The sequence below is a fragment of the Rhinolophus hipposideros genome (assembly GCF_964194185.1).
Source record: "Rhinolophus hipposideros genome assembly, chromosome: 9".
NCBI lineage: Eukaryota > Metazoa > Chordata > Mammalia > Chiroptera > Rhinolophidae > Rhinolophus > Rhinolophus hipposideros.
In genome coordinates, this window is record NC_138055.1 from 41,401,465 (window position 1) to 41,420,895 (window position 19,431).

The following is a 19,431-nucleotide window of genomic DNA, read 5'->3' on the forward strand; positions in this document are numbered from 1 at the left end:
CAGATTGAATAGATAGCAGATATGAGAATCCAGCTATCTTCTAGTTGGCTAGACAGCAAAGAGATTTGCCAAGTGTAAAACAATGCCTCTCAGAGAAAATTGTTTTGGGATTTAAAAAAAATTTTAAATGTGTTATTTGTGATTATTGTTGCTATTTTAAAAATGGATTAATAAATATTTTTAAGTCCTTAGTTTTAATTTACAATACAGTAACTAATGATACATATAAACTACATAAATAAAAGTTCTTTGGAATCCTCAATAATTTTTAAGAGAAGAAATGTGTCCCGAGCTGCTAAAACATTTGCTCGTTTGTTTAACTAATAATAAAACTCCCCCATCTACTATAAATGATAGGTTTCTGGTTGAGTGTCGTGCAGGGGACCCTGCTCGCTGCGCCATTTGTCATGCGGGGTCTCAGCTCGCACTCCCCGCCCAAGAACGCAGGACACGGTAAGGCCAAACAGGAACACACATGGAGCCATAGATAGGGGAGTCAAACCAATATATTCTCGCTGGCGGCTGGGCTGGAGACACAGGAAGCAGGATCTACATAATCTGCCTAACAGCAGTCCACGCTTGCCAGCCACCATCTTTTTGCTAGCCCCCATTCCTTTTCTCTGCTAGCGTAGCCACAGCCGTTATATTAGTGGCCAATGGCTTACGGGTTACAGCTGACGGCCAACTAGCCACAGCTGCTGGCATCTGATCACAGTTGATGGCCATTTACTACCCGAGCCAGCACCTTTCTATGTGAGGCCGAGAGCCTGGAAACTGTTTTTTGGGGTTTTGTCCCCACATTGAGTTTTCTTTCATTCCATGAAAAGAGATTAGATTCTACTATCACATTATTTTACTGCTAATTTTGTATTTAACCATTTGCATTGAAATCTTTTACATCTAGTTTTGTGTTAATTCAGAAGCCTTAAATAATTGCATAGAGTGAAACAACTTATTTATTATTAGAAAATGTTTGTTAATGAACTAGAGGTCTGTTCTTCTTCAAATTATAAATGGCATTACCAATTTTTCCCTCTTTATTTTTCCAAAAGATATATATCAGTGAAAATCTATGGGAGTGAGGGGGGTTTGTCTTCTCTCTGCAGCTGCTAGTTACTAGAATGAAGGTGATTTGGGTTATTTCTAAGTCTAACATTTTATTCACTTGAGTTCCCACTGAAGCAGACCCTAAGGAAAGAATTTGAAAGCAAGTAATTTATTTGGGAGGTGATCCTAGGAAACACCGATAGGGGGATAGAGACGTGAGACAAAGATGGAAAGCAAAGTAGTTAAGGAAAGGGTGAGATATCAAGCCGGCTACTACTATGAGCATATTCCTGCTGGGCAAGTCCGGCAGTCATTACAGAAAGCCTGCCCCCCAGTCATTGCATAGAGGGATGAGGGAGCTGGGGAATTTATACACCAACCGACTTCAGTCATTGGTTATAGATTGCTGGAGTGTTTAAACTCAGACAGTTAGAAATCAGCCAGGCAGACACTATAGAATCAGGAGCATGGATGGCAGCAACCACTGTGGCAACAGCAAACACAATGCAAAGCTTTTCATCATGAACACTATGATGTTGTATGTTTTGGGAGATTCAGATCATTGGTATCAACTTATCATGAGAAGGTAATAGTTGAAGAGGAAGACTTGAGGTGGTTCCAGATGGCAGATTGGTCTAGACTGTGTGGAAATAAACAAAGACCACTCAAATGAGAACAAGTCAAAGTCTATTTATTCAGAGCTTGCTATAGCAAGGGAGTCAGCCACTTGCATTTTAATCGACTTAAGGCAGGCAGAGGAGTGGGAGGGCTTGATAGTAGAAAAAGGGAAGACTTTGGGTATGCTCTGATTGGAAGATACTTGTATGGAAAGTTGTAGGCTGGCTAACCAGAAATGGAACATCCCATGTGATTGGTTAGGGAAGCATATTTGGTTTTCTTTGGTTGGTCCTTAGTTGGAAGCCAGGGCAAAAATTAAGAAGGCTGGCAGTTATTGACCAAAGCAGGGATATCAGGGCATACCTGAAGTCTTCCCTTTGTGCCTCTGTAAAGCTTTCCCACTCCACCGCCTGCCTTTGAGTCTCTGCCAAAACAAAAGTGATGGTGGCTGACTCCCTTGCTGCAGCAAGCTCTGAAAAAAATAGCCTTTGCCTGTTCTCATTTGGTTGATTATTGTTTATTTCCACAGACCAAACTGTTTTTACTCTTACCCCCTTGCTCCTATCATATATTTTATTTGTTCCAGCTGTGTTAAACTTCTCACTTCCCTCGTATGAACACATCAGGCTCTGGCATGTAGGAGGTGTCTGCCCTTGCTCATGTTGTATGTCTCCTCTGCCTAGAAAATCCTTTCACTGATTCTCCAGCTGATGGAGCAAGTCCTACTCATTCCTCTCCAAAGCCCAGCTCAAATATCATCACCTCATCTGTTAAGCATTTCCTAACCATTCCAAGGAGAAGTAATTGAGCCCCACTTCTGAGATCCTATTACATGTTACTAGCGTAACCTTTCACATCCTATTTTAGCCATAGTTTTTCAGGCAGTATCTCTATCCCCTCAGGAAATGGGAACTTCTTTAGACTAGAGAAGATTAGTTTACCTCTTTATATTGCTCTTCACACTTAGAAAATGCTCAGTAAATGTTTGTGAAATGAAGATGAATTAAATTATTACTCTAAAACTCATTTTTGCTATATTCTATAAAATCAAAGGTGAAGGAGAGGATTGGTTGTTGTCTAATTAATTTTACTGACTAAACAATTACTTTGTGCCTCAAAATATATTTAATTTAATTTTTTTTCTTTTTTTTTTAGATTTTATTGGGGAAGGGGAACAGGACTTTATTGGGGAGCAGTGTGTACTTCCAGGACTTTTTTCCAAGTCAAGTTGTTGTCCTTTCAGTCTTAGTTGTGGAGGGCGCAGCTCAGCTCCAGGTCCAGTTGTCGTTGCTAGTTGCAGGGGGCGCAGCCCACCATCCCTTGCGGGACTCGAGGAGTTGAACCGGAAACCTCGTGGTTGAGAGCCGACTGGCCCAGGTGGGAATCGAACCGGCAGCCTTCGGAGTTAGGAGCATGTAGCTCTAACCGCCTGAGCCACCGGGTCAGCCTATTTTATTTAATTTTTAATCTGTGTCATTTGAAAGCATCTTCAAGTTCAACAGATCTATCATTGCCATCTTCCCCTCTTTCAAGGTCCTTTTTCATTTGAAAAGAAGCTACTGTTTGTGACTATTTTCTCCCATTCTGTTGATTGCCTTTTCCTTTTGTTGATTATTTCCTTTGCAGAAAGATTTTAATTTGATGTAGTCTCACTTGTTTATTTTTGCTTTTGTTGACTGTGCATTGGTGTAAAAACAAAAACAAACAAACAAACAAAAAAAACCATTGCCAAGATCAATGTCAAAGAACTCTTTCTCTATATTCCAGGAGTTTTACAGATTCAGGTCTTACATTTAATTCTATAATCCATTTTGAGTTGACGTTTGTGTATGGTGTGAGATAAGGATCCAATTTCATTCTTGCATGTGGGTGTCCAGTTTTCCCAACACCATTATTAAAGAGACTATGCTTCCCCCATTGTGTATTATTGGTGCCTTTGTCCAAAAAGTAGTTGTCTAGTATATGTGTGTGAGTTTATTTCTGGGCTCTCTATGCTGTTCAATTCATCTGTGTTTTTATGCCAGTACCACACTGTTTTGGTTACTGTTGCTTTGTAATATAATTTGAAATCAGGAAGTGTGATGCCACCAGTTTTGTTCTTCTTGCTCAGGATTGTTTTGGCTATTTGGGGTCTTTGTGGTTCCATATGAAATTTAGGATTATTTTTTTCTATTTCTGTGAAAAATGCCATTAAAATTTTGATAAGGATTTCACTGAATCTACAGATTACTTTAGGTAGAATTGACATCTGGTAAGGGGTTAATTTCCAAAATATTTAAGGAACTCATACAACTCGTAGTAAAAAACCAAATAACACAAGTAAAAAATAGGAAGAGGAAGTGAATGGGCATTTTCTTAAAGAAGATATACAAATGGCCAACAGGTACATGAAAAAGTTCTCAAATTACTAATCATCAGGAAAAAACCACTATGAGATGTCACCTTATACCCATTAGAACGGCTATTGTCAAAAAGACAGTAGATTATGAGCACTGGCAAGGATATGGAGAAAGGGGAACCCTAGTACACTGTTGGTGGGAATGTAAATTGGTACAGCCACTATCCATACGTCTGCCAGTATGGAGTCCTCAAAAAATTAAAAATAGAACTAATATGATCCAGCAATTCCACTTCTGGTATATAGCCAAAGAAAATGAAATAATTATCATGAAGACGTATCTGCACTCCTATGTTTAGTGCAGCATTATTCACGGTAGCCAAGATATGGAAACAACTGACGTGTACATCAACAGATAAATGGGTAAAGAACATGTGATATATATATATATATATATACACATATATATGTGTATATATATATCATGTGATATATATATCATATATACATATTATATATATGATATATATATATATATATATATATATATATATATATATATATTTAGCCTTTAAAAATAAGGAAACCCAGCCATTTGTGACAACTAGAGGATATTAAGCTAAGTAAAATAAACCAGACAGACATGGAAAGACAAATATTTATGATCTCATTTACATGTGCAATCTAAAAAAAAAAGTTGAACTCAGTAACAGAGAGTAGCATGGTGGTTACCAGAGGCTGGAGGGTAACGGAAAAGGGGAGATATTGATCAAAGGGCACAAGCCTTAAACTATAAGATGAATAAGTCCTGGATACCTAATGTACAGCATGATGACGATAATTAAGAGTAATGTATTGTATATTTGAAATTTGCTGAGAGATCTCAAGTGTTCTCACCACCTAACAAAAAAATGGTAACATAATGGATATTGTAATTACTTTGATAGTTGGTGAGAGAAGAAGTGGATTCTTCTACTGCTGACCACTTGATACATCTGCCAGTTGTGCCACGGCCCATGCTTCCATCCAAGAATTTCACAGATCCTCCAAGCCACCCAAAATAGGTGAGTTGTCTATGAAATAAGTAGGGAAAATAGGTAAGAGATCCTGCTACACTGTGTACAGAGTAGTCTGGTCACTATTGCTTTAGTGCTTTTATTACATATTGTTTAAAAATAGATGTGCAAATATATATGTATTACATATATAGATATATATGTATTGTATAAATATATAACCATTTGTTTATTATACTGTATGTTAGTTTCCCCCCATAATCTCCATCAGCAAGAATAAGCTTTTAAAATATTCTCATAGAATGAAAAATTGTCTGAATTTTGGCTTCTGAAGAAAGTTAATGACGAATGCATAAATTACACAAAGTATTTATCTACATTTACCATGGCCAGTGGTGGCTATAATAATATCACTGACTACGTGAAAAGTAGAAGACCCAAGTTTACTGAAGAAAAATCGCCATCTACTTTCAATGTTAGTAGTTCTTTTAAAATGACTGTGCTTGAAGATGACTGTGTAACAGATGCAGAAATGTATTTACTGATCAGCCTGTGAAGCATGATTTCCATTTAGATCATATGATGTCTCTTCTAAATTAATTTTTCTCACTTTCCAGTCTAAGTTTTCTTGTGCACATGTGAAAACTAAAATGCTGTCATTAATGTGTTGGCTCTCTTAGCAGAAAGAGAACTTTGCAGACAGTTCAGTAATGTCCATTTTATATTGGTGTCATTGAATATTTAAGTTAATTGCAATAATAGTGTGATTTGTTTTTCTATCCAATTCATGGAACTGAGGCAAGTTTTTAGAAGCTCATTCTGTGAAAGGTAAAATATCTAACTTCGTTGTGAATTGTAGTTTCAGTTAAAAAGTTCAGCGTTGCAATAAAATGATTTGGTTTACACTGACAATATAAATTTTGAGAAATGTAAATTTTGAGATAGTATAGGTTTATGGTACAACCATATTCTTATTAAATTAAGAAACCCATGGATCAGAAATGTTCTTGGATTGGTTGAGATGTCCATATAATTCATAATTGTTTTAAAACTGCAATAATCTACCAGAGGCAATAGAAGCTATAAATGTATGAAATTTTATATACACAGATTAATCAAAGCACAAAATTTTGGTGAGGCAATTTGAATTCAAATAAGAATTGTTATTAGTTATTTTTTAAAATGTCTAAGCCTCATAAGAACTACTTTTTAAGGACACCTAAGTGTCCTATAATGGCATTGAACCTTTGGGTTAGAGAGTCCTGTTCAAGTGGCTTGTGTTTAAAATGAGATAGAAAAGTTCAATAAAAATATTTAAGAAATGAAGTGCCAAAAATCCACAAAAATTCAGCTCCCAAAGCTCTTAGCAAAGTATAATTATTGAATACAAAACTTGCAAATAGGAAGATTTTAAAATTTATCCCTACAAAAGCAAGGCAAAATGGAAAGATCTTAAGAGTGACAAGTGAAATCAATTTAATTTTGAAATTCTATAATTTTTTTAAAAAATACCTTGACTTCTAAGAAGAATCTTTAACTGGAGCTCCTTCTTTCAACTGGATAAATGTATGTACTGTACCAAATAGAATGGAATTGAGAAGGCCGATAGTTTCACAACATTCAAATTTGTGGAAACAATAAAAATGGAAATAATCCAAATAATCATCAGTAAAGATCACTTATTTGATATCTTTTGCTTTGTAAAAATATTGGCCCCAGAAAGGTAGACTAAAGGGGCGCAAAGAGACAGGGCCTGTGAAAAATTTTGGGCTCAAAAATTTAACATATTTCACTAAGAAAAACAATGGGATTTGAGGATATCCTTCATTTAGCATAAGTAGCTCTGTGCTTCCCAGGTACCTCAGCACTTGGTCTAGAAAGAGAAGTCAAAAATATCAGCAACTTCACATTTATTAACCTTGAAATACAACTTTGAAGATTGCAGACAATTTTATTAAAAAGCTTAAAAAATAATGTTATTCCAAAAATTTTGTTCAGAAAAATGCCAGTGACGTGATATTTACTCAGATAAAGTTAAGAAACTAATTAAGGATAAAGGACCCGAATAAACAGTTTTCAAAGAAGACGTACGAATGGCCAACTAGTACATTAAAAGATGTTTGACATCACTAATCATCAGGAAATTCACATAAAACTACAATGAGATATTACCTCACACATCTTAGGATAGCTATTTTCCGAAAAATAAAAGCAAAACAGATCATGAGTGTTGGCAAGGATGTGGAGAAAAAGGAATCCTTGTATACTCTTGGTAGGAATGTAAATTGGTACAGCCATTATGGAAAACAGTATGGAAGTTCCTCAAAAAATTAAAAACAAAACTACTGTGTGGCACCAGTCCGGTGGCTCAGGTGGTTGGAGCGCTGTGTTCCTAATGCCAAGGTCACTGGTTTGATTCCCACGTGGGCCAGTGAGCTGCACTCTCTACAGCGAAGATTGTGAACAATGTCTCTCCCTGGAGGTGGGCTGCCTTGAGCAGCTGGAGGTGGGCCAGACTGCCTCAGCAGAGGGGGAGGGGGAAGCGCAAGGCTCATAATACCAGCGGGGGCCAGGGAGCTGTGTCCTACTCAACTAGACTGAGAAACAACGGTTTGAACCAGAGTGGGGGTGGGGGTTGAGGCGGAAAGAGGGGGAAAGAAAAAAAACACACAAAAAAACTGTGTGACCCAGCAATCCCACTTCAGTATATAACTGAAGGAAACAAAATCAGTAGCTCAAAGAGAATCTGCACTCCCATGTTCATTTGTTCATTGCAGCATTATTTCACAGTAGCCAAGATATGGAAACAACCTAATTGCCCATCAACAGATGAATGAATAAAGAAGATATATATATGCAATGGATTGTTATTTAGTCCTGAGAAAAGGAAATCTTGCCATTTGCAACAACATGGATGAATCTAGAGGGCATTATGCTAAGTGAAATTAGCCAGACAGAGACAGATAAATACTGCATGATCTCGCTTGTACATGGAATCTTAAAAAAAAAAAAAAAAAAATGTAGAACTCACAGAAACAGAGTAGAATGGTGGTTACCAGGGCCAGAGGAGGGTGGCTGTGAGGGATGGGGGCATGGGGAGATGCTGGTCAAAGGGTGTAAGCCTTCAATTATAAGATGAATAAGCTCTGGGGATCTAACATACAGCAAGATCACAACTATAGTAAAGAATACTTTGCTATGTGCTTTCAGTTTGCTGAGAGTGGACGGTAAGTGTTCTTACCACAAAAGAATGAGGGGGGGACTATGTGAGGTAATGGATGTGTTAATTAACCTGATTGTGGTAATTATTTCACAAGGCATGTATATGTCAAATCAAGATGTACACTTTAAATATAAACAATTTTATGACTCAATAAAGCTGAAAAAAATAACTGATTAGGTATGTGAATGTGTACCTAAAATAATTACTTTGTTTCTGTTATTTTCAAATATTTGTATAATCAACATAAAGGTTTTAGGTTTGCGCTAATATATGCAAATATATCTTGCTTTTTATTTCCTTAGAAAGAATATTATTTTGAAAAAAATTTGGAATTATTTTATAGATTTACCAAAGCAATAAAACCAATCTGTTGGTCAGTAAACAAATATTTCAAAAATTATAGAATTATGATTATTTTCGGCATCTTTTAATCTCAAAATTGTACTGTTTGGAAGATAATATAAACGTATGATAAGCTTCCTGACTCACAGATTCATGCTCTGGGGCTCCACCTAACTGACTCTCCACTCTGTCTGGCTCAGGATAAAGCACTGTAAATAGCATGGCCAAACATATTACCTCACAGGTTATTTAAAAAGATGTTTTATAGGGGAGGAGCAGGGACGGTGAGAAAGGAGGGAGGAAGAAGAGCAGGAGCAGGCTCTATTGCAACACAAACTTAATCGCAGAATTTCAAGAGATCCGCTTCCCCAAATCATTCTTGGCCACAACCACATACTAAGCTAAATCAGAGTATATCCCACTTTCTAGTAAATCTGTGAATATTGTGTCTTTCCTCAATTGTATTTAAAATCATTTTTCACTTTTGAATTTTACTGTTGTCTTGTGGCTTTTACAAAGTAATTGTCATTGAAAGAAGTTAGCATAACTATGCTATCAACTAGGTGTGGAGGAGTGTACCAAGGGGCCTCCTCTGACATTCTAGTCAGGAAGCTGTGATCTAGAAGTCACTACAAAGCTTGAGTTATCTTTATTTCTGAAACCGCAGAGGCTTTACAATTGCTCAAAATGAGTATTATAATAGAAATGGATTTTTATGAAAGCAATTACTGATATTCAAGAAATGTGGATTGGCTGAAACATTTTAGAAATGCTTCCATTCTTGCATGAACAGGGTGCAAGAATTCAGGGTTCTGGGAGCCTATAGCCCTAAAGATGGCACCCAAATCTTGATCCCTAAATATCCAGCCATTGGTTCAGAGGATTTGGGGTCCCTGAGGCTGGCTGTTATTCTAATGAACTGAATGAACTTGTTAAGCTAGGTGTACTCTGAGCACTTAAAGGGTCTTTTGTCAAACTTCTGATAGCAGGTCTTTTGTCAAACTTCTGAACCTGTTTACAACTGCAGGTGTGCTTGATGCAGACTCGCCTTCACTGCATCCGGTGCGAAGCTGCAGGTGAGTAGCTAACGCTCATCCGCCTCTATCAGAGATGATTAATTCTAACAAAAAGAACCTCATACTTGGGCATGGCCTGCCTCTCCATCTGGTCTCATTTAATTTTTTTCTGGTCCCATAATGCTCTCAAAATCCATTCATGTTGTTGCATATGGCATATGGTTTCCGAATCTAGACCAGTGGTTCTCAAAATGCAGACCCCAGGCTAGCAGCAACATCTAGGAGCGTGTTAGAAATGCAAATTCTCAAGACCCACCTCCAATCTGCTAAATCAGAAGCTCTGGATGCTGTTTTAACAAGTTTTCCAGGTTGACCCTTATGTATGAATATTAGAGAAGTACTAGATCAGATAACCTTTTGCCATCTATGTATCTTTTCTCGGTTGCCTTCCTTTTCTACTTCACTTATCCCATCAAATGTGCCTTATCTGAGACTCTTCACATTGCTCATTTCTCTTAGCATTATGTTTTGTTAAAGATGCTCCATAAATCAAGACCCATGTGTAACTTCTAATCAGAATTCCTCACTAATCAAGTGTCCTCCAGAAAGACTCTTTGTATTAAGTTGATTTTGTTAACAGCATAGTTTCGGAAATTCATCTTCCTGTGTGAGGCAGCAGTGATTGTACATTGATTATCAATCTCTATTTCTTGGAACCCTAGACATTTCTCTGAGTCCTGTAAGGGAATACCTGGAAAGTTGGGAAAGGAGGGATAAGGCTACCCATCCTTGACTTTTTAAAAGCCAACATTTGTTGAGCACTTACGTGAGCCAGGCACAGTTCTGAGCACTTCACCTGCTAAGGCATTCATTTAGGTGGTATTCTGCCCACTTTTTTGATCAGAGAATTTGTGCTCTCATCTAGTTTACTGACTGGGCTACACATATGCTTTCTTTTCAGGGAAGAAGATTGAAGTTAAAGACAAAGCAAGCTTCACCCTTTACTCACTAAGCTCCAAGTACTCAGGCCTTCTCTCCAGTCCTAGAATATACAGGGTCTTTCTTATCTCAAGTTTTCATATGCTCTTCCCTATTCCTGAAGTTTCTCCTAACCAACCATAGCAGACTCTTTCTCATCCTTTAGTTTTCTACTTAAATGTCACCTCTTCTATGAGATCTTTCTTAACCACCCAAGCTGTTTTAGGCAGTCCCCTTTTATTCTCTCAATGCACCCTGCTATTTGTGCTTTATAACAGCATTTAATACAGTTTATTATGACATATGTTCCTTGTTCAAGTTTTCCCTCCTGGACTGTAAGCTTGGCAAGGGCTGGGACCATGTCTGTCTTGTTCCTTCTGTCTACCCAGCACCTCGTAGTGTCTGGCACAGAGTTGGTGCTGAATAAATAGTTGGTGAATCAATGACTAATGTGTAACGAGGCAATTTGAGTTCTCATTCAGGCTCTTTCATTAACTAAGAGTTTCATCCTTAAATGAAGGTTGGATGAGATGCTCTGTGAGAGGATTTCTGCTTCAGCATCATATGGTTCAAAATTAACTTTTTTAAAAAAATTAATTAATTTTTTAAATTAAAGTTTATTGGGGTGACAATTGTTACTAAAGTTACATAGATTTCAGGTGTACAATTCTGTATTACATCATCTATAAATCCCCTTGTGTGTTCACCAACCAGAGTCAGTTCTCCTTCTAGTACCACATATTTGTTCCAAAATTAACTTTTTAAAAACTTGAAATGTAATTGCCATATAACATTATAGTAGTTTAAGGCGGACAGCATAATGATTTGATATTTGTGTATATTACAAAACGATCAGCACAGTAAGTCTAGTTAACATTTGTCTCCATACAGAGTCACAAGACTTTTTTTCTTATGATGAGAACTTAAGATTTAATCGCAAAGCATCTTTCAAATGTGCAATACAATATTATTAACTATAGTCACCATGGTGTATATTATATCCCCATGACTTATTAGTAACTGGAAGTTTGTACCTTTTGACCCCCTTTACTCATTTTGCCCACTCTCATACCCACTCCAGGAAACACCAGTCTGTTCTCTGTATCTATGACTTGTGGGGTTTTTTTGTTTTTAGATTCCACCTACTGTTATAGGTGAGATCATATGGTTTTTGTTTTTCTCTGCCTAACTTATTTCCCATAGCATAATGCTCTCAAAGCCCATTCATGTTTTTGCATATGGCAAGATATCCTCTTTTCTCATGGCTAAATAATATTCATATATATATATAAATATATATGTATATGTGTGTGTGTGTGTGTGTGTGTGTGTGTGTGTGTGTATATATATATATATATATATATCACATTTTCTTTATCCATTTATCCATGGATATGGTGGACACTGAGGTTGTTTTCATATCTTGGATATTGTAAATAATGCTGCAATGAACATAGGGGTGCAGATATCTTTTCTAGTTAGTGTTTTTGTTTCCTTCAGACAAATACCCAGAAGTGGCAGTTTTAATTTTAATTTTTGAGTAGTTTTATTTTTAATTATTTTGAGGAAACTCCATACTGTTGTTCACAGTGGCTGCACCAGCTTACATTCCCAGCAGCAGCTCAAGGGTTCCCTCCACATCCTCAACAACACTTATCTTTGTCTTCTTGATGATAGCTATCCTAATAGGTGTGAGGTGATATCTCATTTTGGTTTTGATTTGCATTTCCTTGGTGATTAGTGATGTTGAGCACCTTTTCATGTACCTATTGTCCATCTGTGTATGGTTTTCTGCCTATTTTTGTTTGTTTGTTTTAAAGATTTTTTTGGAGGTAGGGGAACAGGACTTTATTGGGGAGCAGTGTGTACTTCCAGGATTTTTTTCCAAGTCAAGTTGTTGACCTTTCAATCTTAGTTGTGGAGGGTGCCATTCAGCTTAGGTTGTTTTCCTTGTCTTAGTTGTGGAGGGCGCAGCTCAGCTCCAGGTCCAGTTGTCATTGCTAGTTGCAAGGGTCACAGCCCACCATCCTTTGCAGGACTCGAGGAATTGAACCGGCAACCTTGTGGTTGGGAGCCCAAGCTCCAACCAACTGAGCCATCCGGGAGCTCAGCAGCAGCTCAGCTCAAGGTGCCATGTTCAATCTTAGTTGCAGGGGTTGGAGTCCACCATCCCTTGCGGGACTCAAGGAGTTGGACCGACAACCTTGTGGTTGAGAGCCCACTGGCCCATGTGGGAAATGAACCAGCAGCCTTCAGAGTTAGGCGCATCGAGCTCCAAACGCCTGAGCCACTGGGCCGGCCCTCTTCCTATTTTTTAATCAGATTTGCTGGGGGTTTTTGTTGTTGTAATTGAGTTTTATGAGTTCTCTCTATGTTTTGGATATTTACCCCTTATCCGAGATATGGGGTTAATGATTTGCAAATATTTTCTCCCATTCAGTAGGTTGTCTTCTCATTTTGTTGATGGTTCCCTTTGCTGTGCAGAAGCTTTTCAATTTGATGTTGTCCCACTTGTTTATTTTTGCTTTTGTTGCCTTTGTTTTTGGTGTCAGATCTAAAACATCATTGCCAAGTCTGATGTCAAGGAGCTTACAGCCTATGTTTTCTTCTAGGAGTTTTATGGTTTCAGGTCTTACATTCAAGTCTAATCCATTTTGGGTTAATTCTTGTGTATGGTGTAAGATAGGGTTCCAGTTTTATTGTTTTGCATGTGGCTGTCCAGTTTTCCCAGTACCATTTATGGAGACACTGTGCGTTTCCCACTGTATAATTTTGGCTCCTTGGTCATAAATTCATTGACCATGTGAAAGAAAAACAGCAAAATGAATTTGGTATTATCAAGAGACCAATTTAAAATGGGGCCGGGTGGCCTCCAGGAGAGCTAAGCTAACATACCCCTTCCATGTGAAACTGAACTTTTGAACTGGGCTAAACCAAACGACTACCTCATAATACTGGCACTACATCATTGAACTTTGTTAAAAAATAAATTTTTCACCTAGCAAAAGACATAGGCAATTAATTATTTATAGCATAATATAGGTCAGCTTGCCAACACCAATCACAGCTCATTCAAAGCGACTTGTGTAACCCCTTTGAGAGCACCCCCTTTTTTCTGTCTTTATAAACTTTGTCCTTCTCTTTCCCCCTAAGAACACAGTTGGGTTTCTACCCAAATCTGTGTCTCCCAAATTTGCAATTCCTAAGAAAACCCCCAATAAAGCTTTTGTTTGCTTTGCAGTTCTTGGTCAAAATTGGTTGACGAACCTATATGCATGGGTTTATTTCTGGACTCTCTATTCTGTTCCATTGATATGTGTCTGTTTTTATGCCAGTAACATGCTGTTTTGATTACTGTGGCTTTGTAGTGTAGTTTGAAGTCAGGAAGTGTGTTGCCTCTAGCTTTGTTCTTTTTCAAGATTGCTTTGGCTGTTCGAGGTCTTTCGTGGTTTCATACAAATTTTAAGATTGTTTGTTCTGTTTCTGTGAAAAATGTCATTGGCAAATTAACTTTCAATTTGAAAACCTGTCTGCTTATGCTTTAATGGGTAGGTGCTTTGTATCTTATCTTAATTGCTCATTGTGTAAGGGAAAGAGTTTATGTTAATTTTTTGAGTGAACATGAATAGATGTGTTCAAATAAAATACAAAATGGAGGCTGGACTTGAAAATTCCTTGAACAGCAGAACCAGTTAAGCCATGTACGTGAAACCTACTATAGTTTATTTTGCAAAGTAACTGAAACTTAACTAGGGTTATTTCTTATAAATGCCTCTGAAAAATCATTTTAAAAGAACCCTAAATTGTTTTCTAAAAATGGCATAAGATGACCACTTTTAACCAAACCCCTGTCATTTGGAAAAACTCCAATGCATAACCAATCATTATGAAGATTAAATAGCTTCCATGTTTTTACTATGTAAGCTGTCATATATTGACATGCCTCTGGGCTTCATAACACTGTTGGTTTGAGGACTCCCAGTTTATGAATTATTCTTCTGTACACAATAAGCCCTTACTAAATACAATTATATTGATCTTGTTTTACATTTAACAGTTTCTGGATTTTGACAGGGGCCACCTGCCAACTTTCATTGGATCGGCCATAGGTATTGATTCTGGACTCTGTCCAGTTATGCTGCACAAAACATTTCTTTGTAAAGAGAAATTTAGAAAAGGTTTGATTTGGATCAAAGAAAAGGAGTGTTGTAAATGATGTGTACATAGCTCATTTAAAATGAGTTAATATATATTTATATGTTGTTAATATATTATTATTAAGTTAATTCAATTAAAAATGCACAGAGGATCTGAATTTTTTCAAAGAAGATACACAAATGGCTAACAGGCACATGAAAAATTGCTCAACATCACTAATCATCAGGAAAATTCAAATCAAAACAACAATGAGATATCACTTCACCTGTTAGATTGACTGTAACCAAGAAGACAAGAGATAACAAGTGTTGGTGAAGATGTGGAGAAAAAGAAACCCTATGCACTCTTGATAGGAATGTAAATTGGTGCAACCAATATGGAAAACAGTATGGAGGCGCCTCAAAAAATTAAAAATAGATCTACCATATGATCCAGCAATTCCACTTATGGGTATTTGCCTGAAAACAAAACAAAACAAAAACACTAACTAGAAGATATATGCACCCCAGTGTTCATTGCACCATTATTCACAATATCCAAGACATAGAAAAAGCTTAGAAAAGCCATAGAAAAGTCCATCAACAGATAAATGGATGAAAGAAGATGTGGTGTATACATACAATGGAATATTATTCAGCCATGCAAAAGAACGCAGTCTTACCATTTGCAACAACATGGATGAAACTAGAGGGTATTATGCTGAGTGAAATAAGCCAGATAGAGAAAGAAAAATACTTCATGGTATCACTTATATGTGGAATCCTTAAAAAAAGAAAAAAAATTCAACTCATAGAAACATAATAGAAAAGTACTTGCCAGGGGTTGGGGAATGGAGGGAAACAGGGAGAGGTTGGTAAAAGGGTACAAACTTTCAGCTATAAGATGAATAAGTTCTGAGAATCTAAAGTAAAGCATGGTGAGTATAGTTGATCACACTGTATTATATATGCATAATTGAAATCTGCTAAGGAAGTACAATTTAAATGTTCTCACCATTAAAAAGGTAGAAACATTTTCAGATTTTCAGTAGGCTATTCACCTTGTAGAATTTTGTCTTGAAATTCAGGACAAGAAAATCCCTCCCTCTCCTCCTCCTCTTCCTTCTTCCAGCTTTATTGAGGTATAATTGACAAAAAGTTTCAAACCACTTTTGTTTTCTATTTGGGTGCTTTATTAATCTGCAGACATAGTCTCCATCAGGTGTCAGTTAAGTTACAATATGGAAGCACATTGCTCCTAACACCCCTGGGAGTCACCATCCCCCAAATCCACTTAAGCAACTGCTATATAATTAGTAATGTCAAATTGAACTCAGCCTCTTCCCTCAAGATGCTTTGACTTCAGGTAAATCGAGAAAGAATGGAGAGGAATACTAGCTACACTATTTGCCTGTTGTGTTACAGACAATCCAGTGTACACAATTTAATGAAAACATCCACACCTCAATACTGTTCACACACTTCTCTATCAGGGGGCGTGGAGTTAGCAGAGAGAACCCTTGTCTGAAAATATGATGACCAAGCTTCTTGCTCTAAATCTATCACTAAATTGCTGTGTGAGCTCAAGTAAATCTTTTACTGTCAATGGCAATAACTTTTCTTATTTGTAAAAATGATGGATCTTGGTTTAAAATGTTCTTCAATCCCTTGAGTTATTATCCCTTTTCTTATCCTGTGAGGTTATTTTTATTTGTCCATATCTATTTCCAGAAACAAGAGTAGTGTGCTTTTTCTTTATTTTTACCTGCTTTCTTTATTCCTTACAGGCCTACCAGAAGTGAGTGAAAGCGGTTGCTTGCCAGGAGGTGAGAGAAACCAGAAGAGAGTGGTAATGCAATGAATTTGGGTTTCAAATGCCAAGATTGGGGCAGCCAAAAACTCTTGGCGTGATTTGGACTCCCAGTAATATTAATTGGTAAGTTAACTGAGGGAGTGGGACTAGATTTCAAAGCCTGGCCTACTGTTATGTATGACATAAAGTATTAACTGACTCCTTTCCCCTTCCCTTCCAGTAACTATCGGGGATTTCCTAGAACAGTTCTCAAAGGCATACACTTTACATTATGACCGAGGACACATACATACATACATACAGAACTGAATCAGTACTTACCCTTATGCCGTACAATGCATTCTGTTATTTTCTATTCTATTGTGTTTTGGTTTGTTTGTTTTTATTTTGAAATTCTTGGCTTTCATCCGTAGTTTAAAAGCATTGTCTTAGGTTAGAGGGAGTGTGGCTTGCAGCTGTCCCCTGTTTGGATCTGGACTGTGGATTTTAGAACAGATGTTTGTTATTCACTCCCTAACTTCCTAGGCAATGTGCCCGTGGAGTTGTCCTGCTGTGGGTCTTGGAATTGATGGACCATCTGTTCTGGATCTTGATGACAGTGGGGGTAGCAGTGGGAATGCAGGGAGAAAGCTCATTAAACATGGCCTTCTTTTGAGATTCTGAATGTGGTGGGTCTGCACTACGTAACCCTGTCAGAGAGGTCATTCTTTAAAGGAAATTTATATCTATGATTCAAGGGTTTTTGAGAAAATATAAACAATTTTAGAAACGCAGGCATCTCCTACTGTACATCAGTAATCTCTTATTGAAAAATCAGTTGTTCTATGTAAAAATGCTAATCTGGAGCCCATTTCTCACTTTATTTTAAATAGGAAAAATTATGCTATGTGAACCCCAAGCCCTCAACTAATTTCTTAAACAGGTAACTAAAGTGTAGTAATACTCCTACAATGTTTCCCCGAAAATAAGACCTAGATGGAAAATCAGCTCTAATGTGTCTTTTGGAGCAAAAATTAATATAAGACCCAGTCTTATTTTACAATAAGACTGGGTCTTTAATATAATATAATATAATATAATATAATATAATATAATATAATATAATATAATGTAATATAATAATATAATATAATATAATACTGGGTCCTATATTAATTTTTGCTCCAAAAGATGCATTAGAGCTGATTGTCTGGCTAGTTTTTATTTTCGGGGAAACACAGTACATATAATTCTTAAAAACCAAAACTATCTTGTTGGGTATAAAATGCTTAAAATATTGTTTCTTCATCACCAAATAATTAATTAGGTTTTTAGCAAACAACAGCTTCTGTGCAGTAGAAGGCCACTGACCAAGATGGTTTTAATATTCTCCTCAGGCTGACTAAACTTCAACAGGCTTCTTCCAGACTCTAAGCCCTTTTCTTAGAGTATTTGCTTTAGAAAACTTACAATTGTAAATTCTTTCTCTGCGCCTTTGAGATGTAAATCTTTTAAAAAGTCTCTTATGAGTTTTATGAGCCAAGAAAGTCTTTCTCAACATCCTGGGAGTCATCTGTTTGGCATGTAATCTAATCAGCAAAAGAGATAGCATCCCATCTCTCAGTATCTGTGGAAAGGCCTATAGATGCTTTCCCTCAAGTTGCAAAACTATTTCTTGTCATAAAGATGTGAGAAATGTATTTTTCCTTGGATAAAGTCAATTAGCAAATACAGATGGCCTATGACTTTACGTCCTCCACTACTTCCCACTAGCTCATCCCAGCCCTTAAAAAAACCCTACCCCAGTTGAACTGAGTTCAAGCTTAGTTCTGGCCTTTCTCCCCAATTGCAGTAGGTTTGGATAAACTCTTTTCTGCCTGTTTAATTTTATCCAGTGCAATTTTTGCTTTGACATTAATAGTGGTCCTGTACTGCATCTCTTTTGTGGACAATGACTTCCACAAATTTAAAAAATTGTAGCACGGACACTATGTTAGTTTCCTAGGGTTGCCATAATAAAGAACCACAAACTGGATGGTTTAAATAACAGAAATTTGTTTTCTCACAGTTCTGGTGGCCAGAAGTCCAAAATCAAGGTGTTGATAGGGCCATGCTTTTTTTGAAGGCTCCAGGAAAGAATATGTTCCATACCATTCTCTTAGCTTCTGATGTTGCCAGTAATCCTTGGTGTCCCTTGACTTGTAGATGCATTATTCCGATCACTGTCTCCATCAACACATGGCATTCTCTCTGTGCATGTCTGTCTATGTGTCTCTTCTCTTCTTCTTATAAGGATACCAGTCATATTGGATCAAGGGATCATCATACTTGAGTATGACCTCATCTTAACTTACATTTTAGTTACCTCTTCAAAGACCCTATTTCCAAATAAGATCATATTCACAGGTACCAGTGGTTAGGACGTCAAAGTATCTTTTGGAGGGTACACAGTGCAACCTACAACTGACTCTGAAGAAACATCGATAGTATTTGAAATGAAAGACTTTTCCTGCGTATCGTTTTGTTAAAAATATATAAACAGAAGTTTTTAAAATATAAAGGTTGGCTGGAATGTTATATTGAGAAAGAAATATGCTCTATGAAGTTTGGCTATTAAAAATAGAGTTATTTCTTTTGGGAGAAGGTTTTCTTGGGAGACTTTGTAGTAACCTGTCTGGATGTAGTAATCTGTCTGGATGACATGCTTAGGTTTGGTGAAGGTGAAGCTTCTTTAAGGAGGAATCAAGGAATGTATCAAAGACAACACTCGACAAGTAAGACTATTGTTTTTATTGAGGCTATTACAATAAGGAGAGCATTCTACATCCAAAGATCAGAATCTCCAAAGGTTAATTTTGCCTTAGACTTATATAGACCGGGGTTAAATAGATTATAAGTGGGGTGATTTACAATTGTTTTATAATC